Consider the following 22497-nt stretch of genomic DNA (forward strand, 5'->3'; position numbering starts at 1 on the left):
CAGAATATTCGAAGGCCTCATGACTATCAGCCACTGCTTGGCATGTCAGAGAACACCCATCTGCACTCTTTGCGCTAGAATCCAGTTCGCCAGTTTCGGGCAAGGGGCTCGAGGCTGAGGAAACACAGGCAGAGACAGACCAACACATGGACCTCCAATCGCTGGTACAAAAGCCCTTCTTTAATAGCACCATGGAGGCTTAAGGACCCTGCAGTCAATGGCCAACAGGTGAAAATCCCATCCTCTGATCCTCTAGGCAAAGCACAGCTTTCAGTATCTTCAATTAGAAGGGGAAGAGCAGCTAAAGGCCGGGACTCAATTAGTCCCAAACATTCTTCCCATTTCCTCAGTGAGAGAAGTCCTCAGCAAGGTCAGCAGTCTCTCACTGAGCCCTACTCTTGAGACTTTTATCTACATAACAAGACAATCTACTTATTCTCCATGCTGCTCTGTGTATCTGCCGCCCCTACTTTGTCTCTCACTCCAGGAAGCCTCGTGATGCTATCATTTCTGTTGCTCAGGATGGTACACTGGCCACAATGCTTGCACCCTTATGTTTTTCCCTATAGAACTCCCATTAGTCCATACATAATGAAAATTGATTTCCCCCATCAATCTGTTTTCAGATCAGTTTCATTTATACACTAGGCAAAGAATTTTGGAAAGTCAAGGGACGCAGCAAAGCCTTGGGCAGAATTTACTGTTGTCTGAGGCATAATTAAGGAACAGTAAAGAGGCCAGGCCTGCCTGGAGTAGACAGTAAGAGAGGCAAGAATCAGAGGCTGGGGACTGGAGAGATGACTCCATGGTTCAAAGCAGTTAGCTGCCCTTGCAGAGGAATCAGGTTCAGTTTCCAGCATCCACATGGTGGGTCACAACCATGTGTATCTCCAGCTCCAGAAGATCTGATGCCCTCTCCTGGCCTCAGCAGGCACTGCATGCATGAGGTTCATAAATATACCTGTAGGCAAAGCCCTCATATACATGAATTAAAAATAAATAAGTAGGGGGCTGGAGAAATGGCTCAGAGGTTGGGAGCACTGACTGCTCTTCCATAGGTCCTGAGTTCGGTTCCCAGCAACCACATGGTGGCTCACAGCCATCTATGAGCTGTGCCCTCTTCTGGCATGTAAGCATTCATGGAGGGAATGTTGTATACATAATGAATACATAAATCTTTAAAACAATAAATAAAAATAAATAAGTAGGGGCTGGAGAGAAGGCTCAGTAGTAGTTAGGAGCACTAACTGCTCTTCCAGAGAATCTGGGATTTCGTTCCCAGCACCCACATGGTGGCTCACAACTGTCTGTAAAATTCCAGTCTCAGGGGACCTGATGCCTTTTTCTGGCCTCCATGGGCAATCCTGTAGTTTATAGACATCCTCACACACAAACAAAAACAAAACAGAACATAAATATACCTAAAATAATCATAATACTGTTTTGTTTTCCTTTTTTGAGACAGGGTTTCTCTGTAGCTTTGGAGCCTATCCTCAAAACGAACTCTTGGAGATCAGGCTGGCCTCGAACTCATAGAGATCTGCCTGCCTCTGCCTCCCGAGTGCTGGGATTAAAGTGAAAGACCCCCTTACTTGAAAAACCCCCATGCCCATGTTCTATTTTAAACTTTGCTGAAATTCAGTTGGGCCCCTCAGCTCAGCAGCCGATGCTAAAACTGGATATCTATGGGTTGCAGACTCCCTGACTAGGTAAGAAGAGGGAATGCTCCACCCCCCAAGGCAGTCTATCCAAATTGTCAAACTTGCTGCAGAGTGCTCTATCTAGCTTTGTGGATTTTGGGGACTATTCCACCCCCCACCCAAGACATCCTATCTAAATTGTCAACCTGCTACAGGGTGTTTTGTTTGGCTTCATGGTTTTTTGGCGAAATTTGAGAATAGACACGGGGCCATCCCCAGGGTGATCTAAGCCCGCCAATTTGAGAACCAAGAAAATGCTGTTGCTAGACAAGCTTCTTATGTAACTCCTAAATCCTTATAAATACATGATGTGCCATCAGCCTGGCGTGCTCAGTAACTTAATTGTAACTTAGTTGCTGCAGCATCCTCAGGCACCTGTGTAATCAATAAAGACACCTCTTGCTGATTGCATCTGTTGGCCTGAATTATTGAGACTGGCAGATTTCTCCCACCACCCTTGAGGCGTGTGCCACCTCCACCCAGCTCATCATTCCTTTTTAAAGGAAAAGAAATTATGAATATCCTTACAAAGCCATAAAACATTTTTTAGATGAGTTAGAAATGAAATCAGGGAGAAACCAATCAGGAAGAGAGGTCACATTATCCATGGCCCCTGAGGGTGATTGCAGAACCCTTTGTGTTTGTTTATTTGTGGTGTTTGTTTATATTTTGGCTTTGGGTTGCCTGGTTCAGAGCTGGGAGTGAAACCCGGGTCCCCAAATTTTGTCGGTGAGAGGCCTATTACTGAGCTATACATCCTGAAATCCTGGCCTTAACTGCTAAGGCCTTTCCTGACTTAAAGATGAGGTGGGAACCATGGGCCATTGGAAGAGTGGCGCCCAGACATGGGGCACTGAATCTACAGAAAGCCTGAGAAAGCTTGGGAAAGAATAAAGTGTGTTTTCTTGGTAGCAACAATTTCTTGGGTCTGCTCTGCCTGCTAGAGGCAAGCAAGCACTCTCATCTAAGAGAGGCTTCCTGACTCAGCTTCAGCTGCAAAACCCTGCAGCTCATTAAGAGGTCCTGCCACGAAACACTTAAATGGTATTGATAAAAGCTGACTGAATGCTTGTTTTCGGCCGTAGCAAAAAAAAAAAAAAAAAAAAAAAAAAAAAGTTGTGCTGTTTTAAAATGCTGGCATTCTGGTCCATCCTGCCAGGGCAAACTCTGACTGTTTGAGGCGGGAGGGCCGACTACAGAGAGGACTTGATTGTTGTCTGTGGATGTAATGCTGCAGTTTGCTTGTTGGCAAAGACCTTGAAACGCCACAGAGTTGTGGTGATAAACATGGCTACAGCCGGTACCTCAGCAATGAGGCTGGAAAGCTAAGGAATGACTTGATCCAGCCGTCAAAGCCACGGCTTTCGTCCTACTGATATTGCTTGGTAAATTAAAGACTCATGTGGTCAGAAAAAGAGAGAGATACAGTAAAGAGAGATTCAAAGACAAAGAAAATTTTAAATGATTTACAGTGTGTTTAAAAATATATTGAGGCTGAAAGATAAAGTTCTTAAAAGTAAAAAAAAAAAAACAAAAATAAGGAAGTAGTTGGGTGTGGTAGTACACACCTTTAATCCCAACACTTGGGAGGCAGAGGGAGATTGACCTCTGTGACTTCAAGGTGTGGTAGCACACGCCTTTAATCCCACTGCCTGGGAGGCAGAGACAGACAGATCTCTGTGAGTTCAAGGACAGCCTGGTCTAAAGAGTTATTCCAGGACGAAGATATACAGAAAATATAAAATAAAAGTAAAAGTAAACAAAATAGAGTTAAAATAAAGCTGCACAAAGATGGAAAATACACAGAGAATCTTGATACTGTATGCTATTATGCTCTCTTTGAATTGTTTTAATGCTGAGGAAGGAGCAACAGATGCTAAAAGATATTTGTTTATAAATGCTGCTGAACTAATCCAAGATAGATATTTTCAAAATACCTTGACTTCAGAATTTGGATCTAAGGATATGATACTTTGGAAAAGAGTTTCTTCTTTTGTTTTCACAGAGGATGAGACACCGTGGATTGCTTCTTTGATCACAATATGGTATGATAGACCATGCCCTCCTGAAGGGTTGCTGTGAACACCCTTAAAAAATTGCTTCGCTCAACTGCCAACTGAGATGAACCTAGCAGACAACAGGTTATCCTATAAAAGACCCGAATAACAGCGCCCCCATTCAGCAGGAAGCAGTTTGGAGAGAAAAAACTGCGCCCATGTTCCCATATATTGTTTATAAATGTTCTTTTACATTTAAAGAGGGAGATGATATAGATGTGAATAATTTGCATTGATATGAATCTTGGTTTACTGATATTAATTTAAGGTCAATTTTATTATATGTATATGTATTTCTGATATTGATTAAGGTATTGTGATTGTGTAGTTCACTTAAAAATGTAATGTCTATAGGTTGTTAATGGATAATTATCAATAATAGTCAAGTTTGTAGTCATGTTAGTTAGATTTTCTAGATGTGCATGCATATATTTCAGATAGGCATTCATCATATCTTTCAAAGGCTAGAGAATATGGTATTTTAAATGTTTTAATAACTTAGGGTTTTTCATGACAATGAGACACTCTGCTCCTGGCAGCACCAATCTACTTCAAGAAGAAGATGGCATCGAAGAGGATCCTTATGGAGTCTGATAGCCATCAGGGCAAGGAACTGTTCTTGCCTGGACTATTGCATAAACTGGACACAAAGAACCCGCAGAGAGAGGACTGCTGAACTTGCCTAAAGGTGAGATGATCTTTCGGGGTTCCTGATTTATGAAAGAGTCTGTGAGACATTCTGCAGGACCTAGCAGATAGTGACTGAACTGCCTTTAAATTTCCTGCTTCATGGAAAAGTCTCTGGATACGATGGGCCTGTAGGCCGAAGATGGATGCCCCAACGGTACAGAGAAACTTTGGGTGACTGTCCAGGCAGCGAGATGTCTCTGTCGTTTCTAGAGTTTTGAATATTGCTTACTTTTTGTTTGCTTAGGTAATATTGTATTCTTCTGGCGTCTTTGATGGATTTGAAGAATAGATAGATAGTTATAGTTTTCCATTGTTATGATAAAAGATAAAATAGATATAACTGTTTTGTCATATGTAATTTTGCTATGTTAAAGTTAAAGCCTTCCTTTTTTTGTTTAAACAGAAAAAGGGGAAGTGATGTGGGAGTGTCATATATCAATCTGTTGATTTCATTGGTTAAGTAATAAAGGAACTGCTTGGCCCTCATAGGTTAAAATGTAGGTGGGTGGAGTAGACAGAACAGAATGCTTGGAGGAAGAGGAAGTGAGCTCAGACTCGACAGCTCTGCTCTCTGGAGCAGACGCCATGCTCCCCTCTCCCTGGTAGATGCGATGAAGCTCTGACCCAGGATGGACGTAGGCTAGAATCTTCCTGGTAAGCACACCTTGGGGTGCTACATACATGAATAGAAATGGGCCAGGCAGTGTTTAAATGAATAGAGTTTGTGTGTCATTATTTTGGGGCATAAGCTAGCCAGGCAACCATGAGCCGGGCTGTGGGAAGAGGCACGCAGCCCCTACTACAGAAGAGAGGAGGGCAGATTCAATTCATGTTTTCTGAAAACCTTTTGGGCCCTAAAAGAGAAGTAGAAACATAGCCTAATGGCTATTGCAGTAATCCTAGAGAGCGTTCTCAGGAGAGTAGTTACAATAGCAGCAGAGACTCTGCAGCCTCAGGCTAGATGAAGTAATCAGTGGTAAAGGGGTGCAGACACTCACTGTTCCTTGTCTGCAGGCACTTGAGGAGTTAGTTCCCTTAATCCTCTGGGCCAGAGAGTCTAGAGACCTCCACACAGGAAAATCCTTTGGCACGGAAAAGAGTTTCATAAAAATCAGTATGAAGCAGAGTTGAAGTTTATTGTTTTTTTTAAAGATTTATTTATTTATTATGTTTACAACATTCCTTCCATGTATGCTTGCACAGCAGAAGAGGGCACCAGACCTCATTATAGACAGCTGTGAGCCACCATGTGGTTGCTGGGAATTGAACTCAGGACCTCTAGAAGAGCAGTCTGTGCTCTTAACCTCTGAGCCATCTCTCTAGCCCCCAGATTTGAAGTTTATTATAGAACGTTTTTATCAGATTGAAGAACAGGGATTATTAGAAAGCAACTCAGGGAAAAAGTGAAACAGAAGTGTGGGTATTGTTTTCCCAAAGGAGCCCCCCCCACTCACTTTTGGTGGGTTTTAAAGCTATTATATTTAAATCCTAATCATTTCATGAGATCCCTGAAATATGCAGGGAAGATCAGAGCAGATCAGACGAAACACTAGGTCAGGATTAGCGATACTGGACACTTGGTAGAGAATGAATCTCTGGGTTTGATCCCTAGCACCACACAGGGATGTTGGTGCAGCCCTGTAATCCTAGCACATTGGAGATAGAGAAAGGAGGATAGAAGTTCAAAGTCATCCTTGCTACAAAGTCAGTTCATGGTTGTGGTGGCTTGAATAGGTATGACCCCCATAACTCATGTCTTTAAATGCTTGGCCCATAGGGAGGGGTACTATTAGGAGGTGTGGCCTTGTTGGAGTAGGTGTGTCACTGCAGAGGTGGGCTTTGAGGCCTCCCATATGCTCAAGCCACACCCAATATGACAGTTACTTGCCATTGCCAGTGGATCAAGATGTAGAACTCTTCTGCTTCTTCTCCAGCACCAGGTCTGCCTGCACCACACCATGCTTCTCACCATGATGTTAATGGACTAAATCTCTGAAACTGTAAGCAACACCAATTAAATGTTTTCCTTTATAAGCGTTGCCATGATCACGGTGTCTCTTCACAGCAGTAGAAACCCAAACCAAGACAAAGACTAACCTGGGCTATGTAAGATCCTGTCTGGAAAATAAAACAAAAATCCCAGCCTTGGCTGTCCTGGAACTCACTCTGTAGACTGTACTAGCCTTGAAGTCAGAGATCCACCTGCCTCTGCCTCCCGAGTACTGGGATTGAAAGTGTGTGTCACTGCCGTCTAGCGTCACCAAGTCTCTTAGGTGGCTAGAAAGCACAAAATCGAGTGGCTGGGACCTAGGTGAGAATCCAGTGGCTTTTGTCTTGAGAGTCCATTGCTAGTAATCCCACCTACTCTTGACAAAGATGACAATGGTTGCTGTACTTGCAGCACAAGGCCCCACAACACCATGCGAAAGGACTTGGGGCAGCTGTCTTCTTTAGAAATGTTAGCCATAGCAATGGCAGTGGGGGGCAAAGCAGGGTTTATGACTCGCTGCTGTCAGCACTAAGAAACAAGCTCAGACACTGGCAACCCAAATGGGGGTTCTAACCAACCTTTACAGTCAGAATGGTGAGACATGACTCTTAGGTGGACGATGATCCTGGACGGCACTTGCAGGGAAATGAGGAGGTAAAGCTCACCTTAAATGGCCTGGGCTGTCCATGGTGATGTCCAATTCTCTTGGGTGCCAGGACCTTCTGAGATGCTTGCAGACCTCCAGCAGAGGCTGAGCCCCCTCAGTCCTAGTGCAGCCATGACAGAGGCCTCCCAGGAAAGCTCAGAGTGTAAGGCACCCAAGTCACTCACTTCCCTGTGTAGATGGCCTGAGATCTGACCCAGATTTTCCAGCCTCTGCAGAGCTGCTGACATCTCAGGATGAGTGACCTTTGGTCCATATAGAGGCAATGCTGTCCCAAGCATTGTAAAGTAGTTAGCTCATCTGTGGGTGCTGTCTACTAGAAGCCAATAGCAACCAGCCTCCAGCTGTGGCAGCCAACAGAGTCTCTAGACATGGCCAAGAATCCTTAGGCTGGGTAAAATAGTCTCCCTTGTTGAGAACTTCTGTCCTTCCTTCCTTCCTTCCTTCCTTCCTTCCTTCCTTCCTTCCTTCCTTCCTTCCTTCCTTCCTTCCTTCTTCCCTCCTTCGCTCCCTTTCTCTGTCACTCCCCCTTTCTTCCTTTCTTCCTTCCTTTCTTTCTTCCTTCCTTTCTCTCTCTTTCTCTCCCTTTTTTCCTCTCCTTCTCTCTTCCTTTCTTCTTTTCTTTGAAACAGGATCTCACTCACTATGTAGCCCTGCCTGGAATTTGTTATTTAGACCAAATTTGAATTCACAGAGATACACCTGCCTCTGCCTCTCAAGTGCTATATTTTGTTGTTGTTGCTTTGTTATTAAATATGCACGGGTGTTTTGCATGCATGCATATCTGTGCATCATATGAGTTCCTGGTGCCCTCAGAGGCCAGAAGAAAGAATCAGCTTCCCTGCAACTAAAGTTGCAGATGCTTGTGAATTGACATGTGGGTTCTAGGAATTGAACCTGAATTCTCTGGGAGAGCAGCCAGTGCTCTAAATCATGGAGGAATAGCTCCAGTCCCTGATTGTTTATTTTAATTTATGTGTCTATGTGTGGGTATATGCACATGGGTGCAGGTACCCAAGAAGCTCCCATGTGGGTGCTGGGAACCAAGCCTGCATCCTTGGAAGAACAGCAAGCACTCTTAACCTCTGAGCCATCCCTCCAGTCCTTGTGCTCTGTTATCTGAGTCAGTGCTGTCAAACAATGCCCTCCAAAGGGACCCCATCATCTCTGCTCTCCCTGGCTGAGCTCAAGCCCTCCAATGTCTTCACTTCTTCGCTGTGCCTTATGAATGTCTCGCCATTCCTCCCATCTGTGAGCAGGAAGGGCATCTCTTCTTGATGCCCTTGAAGCTTTGGTCTTCTCTTCTGTGAACCAGCCACCCCGTTTTCCTTTTCAGAGGCCGGGTGACAATAACCCAAGCACTCTGCAGACATGATGCTTGCTCTGCCTTTGTCCTGGAGCGATGACTCCACAGTCAAGAGCACTTGCTGCACAATAACGAGACCCCGTATTGGATCGGACTATTTTACATAGCAGAATTAATTTACCATAGACAGAAACTAAAGAGAACCCCAAATGTTTTTCTCTTGTATCAATAATAAATGAAAATCATGTTTTTAAATATCTATAAACATTATAAAGAATCAAAAGAGCCATTTTGATCTAAGCTCATCTCTTTCATACCACGAGAGGGTGCAGGACCTCAGGACAGACAGCCAAGAGCCACCCTGTCTCCACTGGGAATCAAGCCCAGGACATCTCACATTACAGGCAGTGCTCTTAACCACTGAGCTATCTCTCCACTCAGTAGCAGGGAGAGCTATCTGTGAGTAGAGGTGGGAAGGATTGTTGGCAGCTGAGCTCAGGAGTAGAGGATCCTAGCCATGGAGCACCTTTGTGACAGGGGAGGCTGCAGCTGCTCTGAGAGTCCCCACAGCGTGGTGCCCGGACTGTGCACAGAGGTTCCTAGCTTGGGCAACATAGCTGGAGCCTGTGGCGAATTCTCCCTGGGCCTGCTTTTTTACCCATGGTGACGGCTGCCGGGAGAGTCCCCTCAGCAAGACCACGGCTGCCCCCCAAATCCTACAGTGACCAGGGTGGCCTGCCACGCCCAACCCGGTTGCAAAGATTGCTCCTGCGGGCCCTGCTCCCTGCCCCAGAGACCTGCACTCTCCAGTAGTGGGGGTGCCTAAACAGGTGCAGAAGTCCTGGGCCAAGGCCCAGCTCGGTTTACTTCGATGGAACAGCCCATAAGGGAAGACATCCTCAGTGCTTCTCTGAGGAGCCATAGCATGTTGTAAGGGGGCTTCCAGAGCCTAATGCTCTGGGCCACGCCACCTGTGAAGTCATCAGCACCCTCCATAGTGCTACCTCCCCGCCAGGGTCTCATAGGGTCCATTTAGCCTGCAAGCAGACAGTGTGCTGTTAAGCGCCAGGCTGGAGATCTGAACTGGAGGGAACGAACAGTCAGGCAGAGTGGTGAGGGAAGTGAGACATGCCTGTCTCCTCCCCTGGTTCAGCCAGTGGCCCTTGGCCCTTGGCCAGGCTCCTGAAGGCCAGTCTGGTTCCTAGTCTAGGTAACTTACTTGGCATAGGCCTTCTCCAGCAGGGCGCTTCAGAATTCCTGGCGTGGGCACCATGCACGAACAACAGCTTGTTATTCTTAGTGGGCAGTCGGTCGTCCACCACCACATTCATCCACTGCCTGAACTGCCAAAGCTGTGGGTGGCAAGGGGACATTTGTCTGCATACAGGTGAACTTTATCCTCAGAGCGCCTTCTGGTGGCCATGCCGAGAACATACCAGCAGTAATCACTCACATTAGGATTTTAGTAAAAAACTGGGGGGTGTTTGTGTGTGCATGTGTGTGTGTGTGTATGTTTGTATTATGTCATTTCTTTCCTACCACACTCTGAGTTTCAGGGATCAAACTCAGGTCATCAGGTTTGGGATAAGTGCACTGAAGCCACCTTGACCAAGGCCCTTAGAATACATGAAGGAAAGATAACAAAAGCCCCCAAATTTCTCGAAGTTTCCAAAGCCAGGTATTGCACCAGCGAAAAGAAAACCCTACCCATAGGGCTGGAGATTTGGCTCAGTGGTTAAGAGTACTGACTGTTCTTCCAATGACCAAGGTTCAATTTCCAGCTAATGAATATAAAATTAAAATAAATCAGTCAATGAACAAGAAAAGAAAGAAAGAAATCCCAATCTATCTTTAGATTGAGGCCCTGTCTTGATAAAAGGCTTCTGGAAGTTGAGCTTTCAGATCTTGAAATCCTCTCCCTATTCTCTAACATTTAGAATTGTTCCTGGATCAGCGAAAGTGCCAGGTCAAAAAAAATACAAGGTGGAGATTTTCAGTATCATGATAACCATGTGTGTTCCTTGGAATGGGCACGCACGTGCATTTACATGTGTGTGTGTGTGTGTGTGTGTGTGTGTGCATGCGTGTGCACACACACACAAATGCGATTGGGGCGAGAACCACAAACAACTGTTTTCTTTAGCACTTTAAAAACCTTAGCTGAAATGATTTCTTTCATGAGCGGGTATTTCTCTAAATATTGTCAGAAAGCCATTTCAATTAGTGCTACATTTGAGAATCCTAGTAAGTGCATACATGATCTCTCTCTCTCTCCTCTATCTTTCCCTGGTGGTTTGAATGAGAATGACCCCCAAAGGCTCATATATTTGCATGTTCATCACCAGGGAGTGCAAGTATTTTAAAAGATTGGAAGCACAGGGAGGTATGGCCTTGCTGGAGGAAGTGTCTCACTGGGAGTGGGCTCTGAGGTTTCAAAAGCCCAAGCCAGGCCCAGTAGTTCTCTCTTCCTACTGCCTGTGGGTCAGGATTGTAGCTCTCAGCTCTAGATTCAGTGGCATACTTGCCTGCGTGCTGCCAACGCTCCCTGCCTTGGTGGCAATGGACTAACCTCTGAAGCTGTAAGCCAGCCCCCAGTTAAAGGCTTTCTTCTATAAGAGTTACAATGGTCATGGTGTCTCTTCAAAGCAATAGAACAGTGACTCATGCTCCCTTCATCCCTCCCTCTCTCCTTCCGTCTCCCCCCCCACCTCCCTCCTTCCCTCCCTCACTCCCTCCCTCCTCCCACTCTTCCCTTCACATGGAAATGGAAGATGCCAGCATAGTTTTTCTTGAAATTCTGGCCCCTGGGCACCACAGGGAACAGCTGTTTGGGATATGCAGTAAGGGCACCAATGGCAGCCAGCAGCCTGCAGTCCCCTTAAAGGCAGACAGGAGGGGTTGATCCTTGAATAGCCCAGTGAGCACATTTTCAGTTCAGTCTGGGGAGCCACAAATCAGGGTATCATTTGTGGTTTGGGGGAACTTTGGGAGGCTGCAAAGCACCCTGCTTTCCTATCTGTTGAACATATCCAATAACCCTTCTGTATGATTCCTTGTGAATGGCTGGGGAAGCAGTCAAAGGCCCAAGAGGTCTCCTAGAAAATTTCTGCCATCTTATCTCGGTATTTAGGTGGTGAAGGAGAAAAGCTTTCTAAGTTCCTTGGTCACCAACTTGGTCTACAAAGTGAGCCCTTGTCTCTGAAAACCAGCCAAGAGCTGGAGAGATGGCTCAGCAGTTAGGAGTACTTCATGCTCTTTCAGACGGCTTGGGTTCAGTGCAGCACCCACATCAGATCCTTTGCAACCACCTGTTACTCTAGCTGCACGGGACCTGACAGCGCCCTCTCCTGGCCTCTACAGGCACTGCACTCAAATGCACAAACCCATGCACAAAACACCTATACAAAATTAAAAAGAAAAATTGCAAGCCCCTCCAAAATGCAGACAACCAACCAAAAAAAAGATGCCTCGCAACTGGAAAGAAGTCTCAGGAGTTAAGAGCACTTGCTGCTCTACCATGAGCACCAGAGTGCAGGTCCCAGCATCCACATCAGCTATCTAACACCCTGTAATTCCCACCCCAAGGAATTGTAATACTCTTTTCTGGACACTGAGGGCATCAGACACACATCTGTGCCTACTCTGATACACATCTGTGCAAACTCTTACACAAACACACACACACACATCAATAATTAAAATAAAAGTTTAAATCAAAAATTGAAAAATGTCTATCCCATCGCCACACTCTACTGAAAAAGCTGGGCTCTGTCCATATGGCACCATGAGCCCTGAAGTTAGCTGAGCATGGACCACAGTCCACCTGTGTAAGCATGGGAGCATGGTGCCATGAATCAGTCGCCCACTGCCATCTGTCCCCTTGGGTCGGCCCTCAGTGACAGGCCAGGTAAAAGGTGGTGCTGTGTGGGCTCCAGGGTCTGGGAAGTTTCTGTCATGGTTGGTAGCCTCTGGGACTTGGAGGGAGGCTGCAGTCCCGAGGGAATGGTAAAGACTCCACAGTCATCAACAAAAGAGAGCTACAAAGGAGACACTGATCTTCTCCTCCTGTACCCAGCAACCCTCAGGCCCATTGAGCCACAGAGACGATTGTGGTACTAGGGCACTTTGGCCTCTTGCTATACTTATTTCTGCCATTTTCCCTGCCACAAATATGAAATAGAGTGGCCCAGGGTCCTGGCCTGGGCCTGAAAGGGTGCGAGATTGTGAGGGAGGACTACCTCAGGGAGGAGGAGATAACCTGGTGCCTGGAGTAGTGTCATGTGACTCTATTGCCCAGTTACTGATGGCCCAGACCAAAGAAGTCCTACCCCCTGTGACAGGTGAGAAAGTTTTGAGCTTTGTCTCAAAGACAAAAGACGGGGTCTCCTCTAGCCAGGCTACCCTGACCTCACTGCATTGCTGGGAGTGACCTTAAATTTCTCACCCCCCTTTACTGTTGTTGTTGTTGTTGCAAGGTCACTAAGCTCTTGGCTAGCCTAGAACTCACTTTGTAGACCAGCCTGACCTTGAAATCATGAGTAATCCTCTTGCCTCTTCTAGATTTTGCGATTCCAGGTATATGCCACCATACTCAGTTTATTACTTTAATGAAATAAGTTTTTCATTTTTTCTTTCATGCGCATTGGTGATTTCTTTGCCTGTGTGTATGACTGTAAGAGGTTGTCAGACCTTGCAACTCTTGGCGGTTGTGAACTGCCACGTGGGTGCTGGGAATTGAACCTGGGTCCTCTGGAAGAGCAGTCAGTGCTCTTTTTCAATTTTTATTATTTAATTTTTATTGTTCTTAGTTTTGTTTGTTTGTTTTGTTTTTGACACTATGGAACAGCCCTAGCTACATAGTGAGACCTTGTCTCAATAAATAAAATTTAAAACCCTTGAACAAAACAAATAAACGTAAAGTGCCTGTGTTTACTCTTCGGCTACCATGGAGCCCCACAGAGCTTCTGGGAAGGGGCTCAGGGTGCACTGAGATCTCATGCACAGAGGGCAGTATCTCAGCAGTGGAGCACTGGACCCAGCCACACCTTCAGAGGAACAGAGTCCCACAGTGCAGCTTACGTCAGCTGGAACCACCATGCCTAGTTTGAAAACTAAAAATAATTGTCTGTGTGAGAATGTGTGCACCTGTGGTGGTCTTGGGGCGGTTGCTGGGGTGGGGTGGGGTACATTCCTGTGCACATGGTGGTCGGCAGGGGGTGCTGAATTCCTTGGAGCTGGAGCTGAGAACTTGGCTGTTGGGGTCTGAACTCTGGACTTTACTATTTTGTAGCAAGTGCTCTTAACTGCTGGGCTGTCTCTTCATGCGCCTCCAGTTGCTAAGCCTTGGGTAATACATTATGCAGCAACAAATATCTACTAACTGTATCATCCCAACTCACTCCCAAACCAGACCACAGTAGGTACAGAAGGGCCCTAGAGAACACAAGCAACCCAGTCTTCCAGGATTGAGAGCCATTCCACAGCCCCCTCTCCCACCCCAACCTTTTTTGGGGGGTGGCCCACTTTCCCGATGGGGGCCAGCCCCTCGTTTTCCACTCACCGAGGACCCCATTGGCCTTGAGACGGCTACTTTTTATAGAAGCCTCCGTTCCCTTTTCAATATAAATGCCTCTGTTCGATAAAAAAAAAAGTAAAAGACAAGTAACCCAATTTAAAGCGGTACTGAAGCTGGGTGGGTGGGAGTAGCAGCTGGTTGGACGGTGGGAACAGGAGAGTTAGAAGCTGACCATCTTCGCTTATATAGGTTTTATCCTTTTAATACTCTTGTGGGTGGTTTGTTGTGTTGCAAACTAGTCATTAGGGAGGAAGGAACTCTGAGGAGGATTCTCAATTAGTGATCAAGGGGGAGGGTCCACTTAACAGAGAGTGGTGCCATCCCGGGGCTGGTGGTCCTGGGTTCCATAAGAAAGCAGATGGACCAAGCCATGGGAAGCAAGCCAGTAAGCAGCTCTCCTCCTCAGTCTCTGCATCAGCTCCTGCCTCCAGGATCCTGCTGTTTGAGTTCCTGTCTTGACTTGCTTCAGGGATGAACAGAGATGTGGAAGTGTAAGCCAAATCAACCCTTTCTTCCCCAGCTTGCTTTTTGGCCATGGTGTGGTGCTGCAGCAATAAAACCCTCACTAAAACAATACTTACTTTTATATGCATTTGCACATGTGCCTGAGTGTTTATCTGTGCATCATGTGCTCACAGAGGTCTAAATAGGCATCAGATCCCCTGGAACTGGAGTTACAGATGGCTGTGAGATGCCACATGAGTGATGCGATTCAAGTCAAGTCTTCTGCAAGAGCAGTAGGTGCTCTTAACCCCTGAGCCCTTCCACGTGCATCTGCCTCCCAAGTGGTGGGTAAAGGTGTGCACTACCACGCTCAACCTTATTTAATTCAAAAACGTGTAAGCAGACTTGTCTGCCTATATGTCTGGGCAGGTGTATGCAGTGTCCTTGGATGCCAAAAAAGGACATCAGATCCCCTGGGACTGGAGTTAGTGGCATTTGTGAGCTGCCTAACATGGGTGCTGGGAACTGAACCAGTGCCTCTGGAAGATGAGTCAGTGCCCTTAACCTCTGAGCCATCTCTCCAGCCCCATAAATCTAAAAGATGTGTTTTATTTATATGTGTACATGTCTGATTTTGTTTGAGTGTGTGTGCATGTGTGTGTTGGAGGGGGCGGATAGGGTCAGATTCCTGGGAGGTAGAGTTACAGCCATTCGAAGACCCTCAGGCTTCTCCTATGGTGATGAGATCCAATACGGGGCCTCGTTACTGTGCAGCAAGTGCTCTTGACTGTGGAGTCATCGCTCCAGGACAAAGGCAGAGCAAGCATCATGTCTGCAGAGTGCTTGGGTTATTGTCACCCGGCCTCTGAAAAGGAAAACGGGGTGGCTGGTTCACAGAAGAGAAGATCAAGGCTTCAAGGGCATCAAGAAGAGATGCCCTTCCTGCTCACCGATGGGAGGAATGGCGAGGCATTCATAAGGCACAGCGAAGAAGTGAAGACATTGGAGGGCTTGAGCTCAGCCAGGGAGAGCAGAGATGATGGGGTCCCTTTGGAGGCCATTGTTTGACAGCACTGACTCAGATAACAGAGCACAAGGACTGGAGGGATGGCTCAGAGGTTAAGAGTGCTTGCTGTTCTTCCAAGGATGCAGGCTTGGTTCCCAGCACCCACATGGGAGCTTCTTGGGTACCTGCACCCATGTGCATATACCCTACATAGACACATAAATTAAAATAAACAATCAGGGGCTGGAGCTATTCCTCCATGATTTAGAGCACTGGCTGCTCTCCCAGAGAATTCAGGTTCAATTCCCAGAACCCACATGACAGTTCACAAGCATCTGCAACTTTAGTTACAGGGAAGCTGATTCTTCTTCTGGCCTCTGAGGGCACCAGGAACTCATATGATGCACAGATGTACATGCATGCAAAACACCCGTGCATATTTAATAACAAAACAACAACAACAAAATATAGTACTTGGGAGGCAGTGGCAGGAGGATCTCTGTGAGTTCAAATTTGGTCTAAATAACAAATTCCAGGCCAGGGCTACATAGTTAGTGAGATTCTGTCTCAAAGAAAGGAAGAAAGGAAGAGAGAAGGAGAGGAAAAAAAGGAGAGAAAGAGAGAGAAAGAAGGAAGGAAGGAAGGAAGGAAGGAAGGAAGGAAGGAAGGAAGGGGGAGGAACAGAGAAAGGGAGCAAAGGAGGAAGAAGGAAAGAAGGAAGGAAGGAAGGAAGGAAGGAAGGAAGGAAGGAAGGAAGGAAGGAAGGAAGGAAGCATTGATTTTCCAGAGGACACTGGTTCAGATCCCTGCACTGACATTAGGCAGATCACAACCGACACTAACTCCAGCTCCAGGGGATCTGATGTCCTTTTTTGGCATCCAAACACTGCATACACCTGCACCGACATATAGGCAGACAAGACTCCCTACACGTTTTTTAATTAAATAAGGTTGAGCATGGTGGTGCACACCTTTACCCACCACTTGGGAGGCAGATGCAGGTGGAAGGGCTCGGGGGTTAAGAGCACCTACTGCTCTTGCAGAAGACTTGGCTTGAATCGCATCACTCGTGTGGCAGCTCACAGCCATCTGTAACTCCAGTTCCAGGGGATCTGATGCCTATTTAGACCCCTGTGAGCACATGATGCACAGATAAACACTCAAGCACATGTGCAAATGCATATAAAAGTAAGTAAGTATTGTCTTAGTGAGGGTTTTATTGCTATAGCACAACACCATGGCCAAAAAGCAAGCTGGGGAAGAAAGGGTTGATTTGGCTTACACTTCCACATCTCTGTTCATCCCTGAAGCAAGTCAAGACAGGAACTCAAACAGCAGGATCCTGGAGGCAGGAACTGATGCAGAGACTGAGGAGGAGAGCTGCTTATTGGCTTGCTTCCCATGGCGTGGTCCATCTGCTTTCTTATGGAACCCAGGGCCACCAGCCCAGGGATGGCACCACTCACTGTGAAGTGGACCCTCCCCCTTGATCACTAATTGAGAATCCTCCATACAGTTCCTTCCTCCCTAATGACTCCAGTTTGCGTCAGGTTGACATATAAAACCACCCAGAACAGTATTAAAAAGATAAAACCTCTGTAAGCATTGATGGTCAGCTTCTGAATCTCCTATTCCCACCTCCAAAACTGTTGCTATTCCAACCGACCCAGCTTCAGTACAGCTTTAAATTGGGTTACTTGTCTTTATTTTTTAATCGAACAGAGCCCATTTATATAGAAAAGGGAACAGTGCCTTCTATAAAAAGTAGCGGGCTCAAGGCCAAGGGTGTGGGCCAACACCAAAATGCCCACAATTACAAGAATCAAAACTTTGAGGAGCTCTGAGCGGCTTGTCTAAGGAAGGGGGAACTGTTTGAGCACCATGTTTACCCTGCTGTATCCAAGTCTATAGGCTTCAAGGATCTGGGTCCCAATGCTAAAAAGATGCAGAACATCTCCTGGCAGCGGCCCAAGGTGGGCACTGGGAAGCAGGGAGGTCCCTGGCACTAGGCCCCAATGCCATCAGAGCTAGGGCAGTTCTGATCGTGCTTTTGCCAAGCCTCCGGTTTAATCCTGGGCTGGCACCCAAGCCTGTCTCTCAGAACCAGGCTGTGGTCAGATAGCTCAGCACCTCCTACTGCTCACTAGAACTCAGAGGTGAATGGGAGGTAGGGATGGGGCCCTTCATCCCTTAACATTCTTATTCCTTCACCATAGGATATCACGAATTCATCATTAATTCATCACTAATGAGCTCTCTCACATAGACATCTGCCAAGGCGTTCTCAGTGAGTGGAAAACAAGAGGCGGGCCTCCATCGGGATAGTGGGACCCCCCAAAAATAATGGTTGTTGTGGGGGACTGGTCTGTGGAATGACTCTCAATCCTGGAAGTCTGGGTCGCATGTGTCCTCTAGGGCCCTTCTGTACCTGCTGTGGTCTGGTTTGGGAGTGAGTTGGGATGAAACAGTTAGTAGATATTTGTTGCTGCATAATGTATTACCCAAGGCTTAGCAACTGGAGGCAGGTGAGGAGACAGCCCAGCAGTTAAGAGCACTTGCTACAAAATAGTGAAGTCTGGAGTTCAGACCCCAACAGCCAAGTTCTCAGCTCCAGCTCCAAGGAATTCAGCACCCCGTAATGGCTACTATGTGCACAGGAATGTACCCCACCCCACCCCAGTCACTGCCCCCAGGCCACCAGAGATGCACACATTCTCAGACAGACAATTTTTTTTAATCGTCAAGTAGGCATGGTGGTTCATAGCTACAATTTTAGCACCAAGATAAAAAGGGCAGAGTAGCAGCTCAGTCCTGCAAGAGAAGAGTAACCCAGTGCTTTCCAGGACTCTTTTCTTTGGGGCGCCACATAAATCGAGGTGCAAGAAGAGAGGCAAATCTTCAGGTACCTACAGGGTTAATTTATTCAAAAAAAGAAATACTCAACATGCAAAAGTCTTGTGACAAGTGTGAAGGAACACCCCAGAATACACCAAAGGCAGATGAAGGCCATCCTTCAGAAGACTCACCTCAGCAGGCAAGAGGAAATCTTCAGGCTTCTGGAGAAAGTGTGGGGGAGGATGCAGATGGAAGTCTTAGAGCAGAGCCTGCTCAACCCAGCCCTGAACCCAAAGATGACACTCCCACAAGGCATCTGAACCCTGATGAAGTGATAAGAGGAGTGGATGAGTTGGAAAGGCTTAGGGAAGAGATAAGAAGAGCAAGAAACTAGTTTGTGATGATGCATTGGAAACAAAGACATTCCCGAAGCCGTCTGTATCCTGTGTGCTTCAGGCCTTGAAATCTTTTTTTCTCTGATGTTGAAATCTGGCTGCTGCTTTCTTTCTCTTAGCGTTTTCTGATGTATCTTTGAACTTCATTTTACTTTTAATTACCTGGTGGTATTTTAGATAAATTTGGTGTTACCAGCATCTCATTGGATTTTAGGATTTTGACCCATTTTCCACGTTTATATTTCAGTTGGAAAGTTTCACCCTTATGCATGGAAATGTGTTCATTCCATATTATACAATTTAAAAGCAGCATATTTAGTATCAACTCGCATATATAGGAAAATTCCTAATTATGTGTGTACATGTATAATTATACGCATCAAAAAACTTAACAGTGCTTTTTTTGTGTGTTGTGTTTTAATTTTGCCTTTTGCTTGTGTGTATTTTTTAATGAATATGTGTCTCACAAAGAACTGCAGATTTTTTAATAAGTGGGAGTTAATTAAAATTAATTTGTAACCAGCTTGTAGAGGCAATAAAGGCACTAAACTCTTGATGAAGAACTATTAAAAAGAAATGTAAACCTGGAATTACCTCTGGATTTCTTAGCCAGAGGAATAAAACTGGCAATCATAGATTAAAAAATTAAATAAAATAAAAAGGACAAAAGAAGCAAAAGTTCAGGGCCAACCTGAGGCCATGTGAGACTGTCCCAAACAAAACAACCAGCAAGAAATTCTCACCTCCCAGGTTCTGTTGGAGAGCCTCAGAAGTGGAGGGGCAGGGCTAACCCAGTGTCTCATGAGGTTGCAGCTGACATCAGCTGTACTGTGGGACTCTGTTCCTCTGAAGGTGTGGCTGGTTCCAGTGCTCCACACTGTTGAGATAGTGCCCTCTGTGCATGAGATCTAGGTGTAGCCTGAGCCCCTTCCCAGAAGCTCTGCGGGGCTTCTTGGTAGTCCAATGGTAAACACAGGCACTTTACGTTTATTTGTTTTGTTCAAGGTTTTTAAATTTTATTTATTGAGATGAGGTCTCCCTATGTAGCTAGGGCTATTCCACAGAGAAACCCTGTCTCAAAAACAAAACAAACAAAACTAATAACGGTAATAAATAGATAATAAAAATTGAAAAAGAGCACTGACTGTTCCTCCAGAGGACTCAGTTTCAATTCCCAGAACCAACGTGTCAGTTCACAACTGGCAAGAGTTCCAAAATCAAACACCCTTCCACAGTCATACACGGAGGCAAAGAAGCAGCGATGCACATAAACGAAAAACGAATAAATTATTTCAATAAAGAAAAAAACTGGATATGGTGGCATGTTCCTGTAATCCCAAAATCTAGAAGAGGCAAGAGGATTACTCATGAATTTAAGTTCAGGCTGGTCTACAACGTGATTTCTAGGCTAGCCAAAGGCCTAGTGACCGAGAAACAACAACAACAACAAAAGGGGGTGAAAAATTTAAGGTCACTGCCAACAATCCAATGAGTTCAGGGTAGGTGGTAGGACGTCTTTGGTCTGGGCCATCAATAACAGGGCAATAGAGTCACATGACACTACTCCAGGTACCAGGTTATCTCCTCCTCCCTGAGGTAGTCCTCCCTCACAATCTCACACCCTTTCAGGCCCAGGCCAGGACCCTGGGCCACTCTATTTCATATTTGTGGCAGGGAAAATGGCAGAAATAAGTATAGCAAGAGGCCAAAGAGCCCTAGGACCACAATTGTCTCTGTGGCTCAGTGGGCCCGAGTGATGCTGGGTACAAGAGGAGGAGATCAGTGTCTCCTTTGTAGTTCCCTTGTGTTGATGACTGTGGAGTCTTTACCATTCCCTCCAGACTGCAGCCTCCCTCCAAATCCCAGAGGCTACCAACCATCACAGAAACTTCCCAGAACCTGGACTCCACATAGCACCAACAGTTACCTGGCCTGTCAATGAGGGCCAATCCCAGGGGACAGATGGCAGTGGGCGACTGAACCTGGCACCATGCTCCCATGGTTCCACAGGGGCACTGTGCTCCATGTTCAGCTAGATCCAGGGCTCATGGTGGCATATGGACAGAGCCCAGCTTTTCCAGTAGCATGTGGGCGATGGGATAGACATTTTTTTCATTTTTAGATTTAAACTTTTATTTTAATTATTGATGTATGTGTATGTGTCAGAGTTTGCACAGATGTGTGTAAGAGTATTCACAGATGTGTGTCTGGTGCCCTCAGCATCCGGAAAAAGGTATTACAATCCATTGGGGTTGGAATTACAGGTGTTAATAAGATAGCTGATGTGGATGCTGGGACCTGCATTCTGGTGTGCAGGGTAGAGCAGCAAGTGCTCTTAACTCCTGAGATGTTTTCCAGTTGCGAGGCATCTTTTCTTGATTGGTTGATTGGAATTTGGGGGGATTTTGCAATTTTTCTTTTTAATTTTGTATAGGTGTTTCTGTGCATGGTTTTGTGCATTTGAGTCCAGGAGAGGGCGCTGTCAGGTCCCCTGCAGCTAGAGTTACAGGTGGTTGCAAAGGATCTGATGTGGGTGCTGCACTGAACCTAAGCCCTCTGAAAGAGCAGGAAGTACTCCTAACTGCTGAGCCATCTCTCCAGCTCTTGGCTGGTTTTCAGAGACAAGGGCTCTCTTTGTAGACCAGGTTGGTGGCCAAGGAACTTAGAAAGCTTTTATCCTTCACCACCTAAATACTGAGATGAGATGACAGAAGTTTTCTAGGGAGATTTCTTGGGCCTTTGACCGCTTCTCCAGCCCGTTCACAAGGAATCATACACAAGGGTTATTGGATATGTTCAACAGATAGGAAAGCAGGGTGCTATGCAGCCTCCCTACGTTCCCCCAAACCACAAATGATACCCTAATTTGTGGCACCCCAGACTGAACTACAAATGTCCTCACTGTTTCAGAACCCAAGCTCTGCCTCAGTTTTTCCATTAGGCCCCTTACCCAACACACCTCAGTAAAAGGCAGAGCTATCTCTGCTGGGGAGATCTGGGGGATGCTCCCGTGACTGGGATCTGGGGCCTCTACACACGTGGGGCTATTCAAAGATCACCCCTCCTGTCTGCCTTTAAGGGGACTGCAGGCTGCTAGCTGCCATTGGCGCCCTTATTACATGTCCCAAACTGCTGTTCTATGTGATGTCCAGGGGCAGAATGTCAAGGAAAACTATGCCAGCATCTTCCATTTTCAGGTGAAGGGAAGTGAGGGAAGAGGGAGGAAGGGAGGGTGAGATGGAGGGAGACTGAGTCACTGTTCTATTGTTTTGAAGAGATACCATGACCACGGAAACTCTTATAGAAGAAAGCCTTTAACTGGGGGCTGACTTACAGCTTCAGAGGTTAGTCCATTGCCACCAAGGCAGGGAGCGTTGGCAGCACACAGGCAAGCATGCCACTGAATCTAGAGCTGAGAGCTACAATCCTGACCCACAGGCAGTAGGAAGAGAGAACTACTGGGCCTGGCTTGGGCTTTTGAAACCTCAGAGCCCACTCCCAGTGAGACACTTCCTCCAGCAAGGCCACACCTCCCTGTGCTTCCAACCTTTTCAAATACTTGCACTCCCTGGAGATGAACATGCAAATATATGAGCCTATGGGGGTCATTCTCATTCAAACCACCAGAGAAAGATAGAGGAGAGAGAGAGATCATGTATGCACTTACTTGGATTCTCAAATATAGCACTAATTGAAATAGCTTTCTCACAATATTTAGAGAAATACCCACTCATGAAAGAAATCATGTCAGCTAAGTTTTTCAAAGTGGTAAAGAAAATAATTAGTTGTTTGTGGTTCTCTCCCCCTTCCCATTTTTGTGTGTGAGCACACTCAT

At 46.2% G+C, this 22497-nt stretch overlaps 1 pseudogene; it reads left to right on the plus strand.

Moving 5' to 3' along the window:
• Positions 1-18302: 18302 nt before the first annotated feature.
• Positions 18303-18815, plus strand: LOC130869248 (transcription elongation factor A protein-like 8; annotated as a pseudogene).
• Positions 18816-22497: the final 3682 nt, after the last annotated feature.

Source organism: Chionomys nivalis, unplaced genomic scaffold, assembly GCF_950005125.1.
Source record: "Chionomys nivalis unplaced genomic scaffold, mChiNiv1.1 scaffold_145, whole genome shotgun sequence".
NCBI classification, from domain to species: Eukaryota; Metazoa; Chordata; class Mammalia; order Rodentia; family Cricetidae; genus Chionomys; species Chionomys nivalis.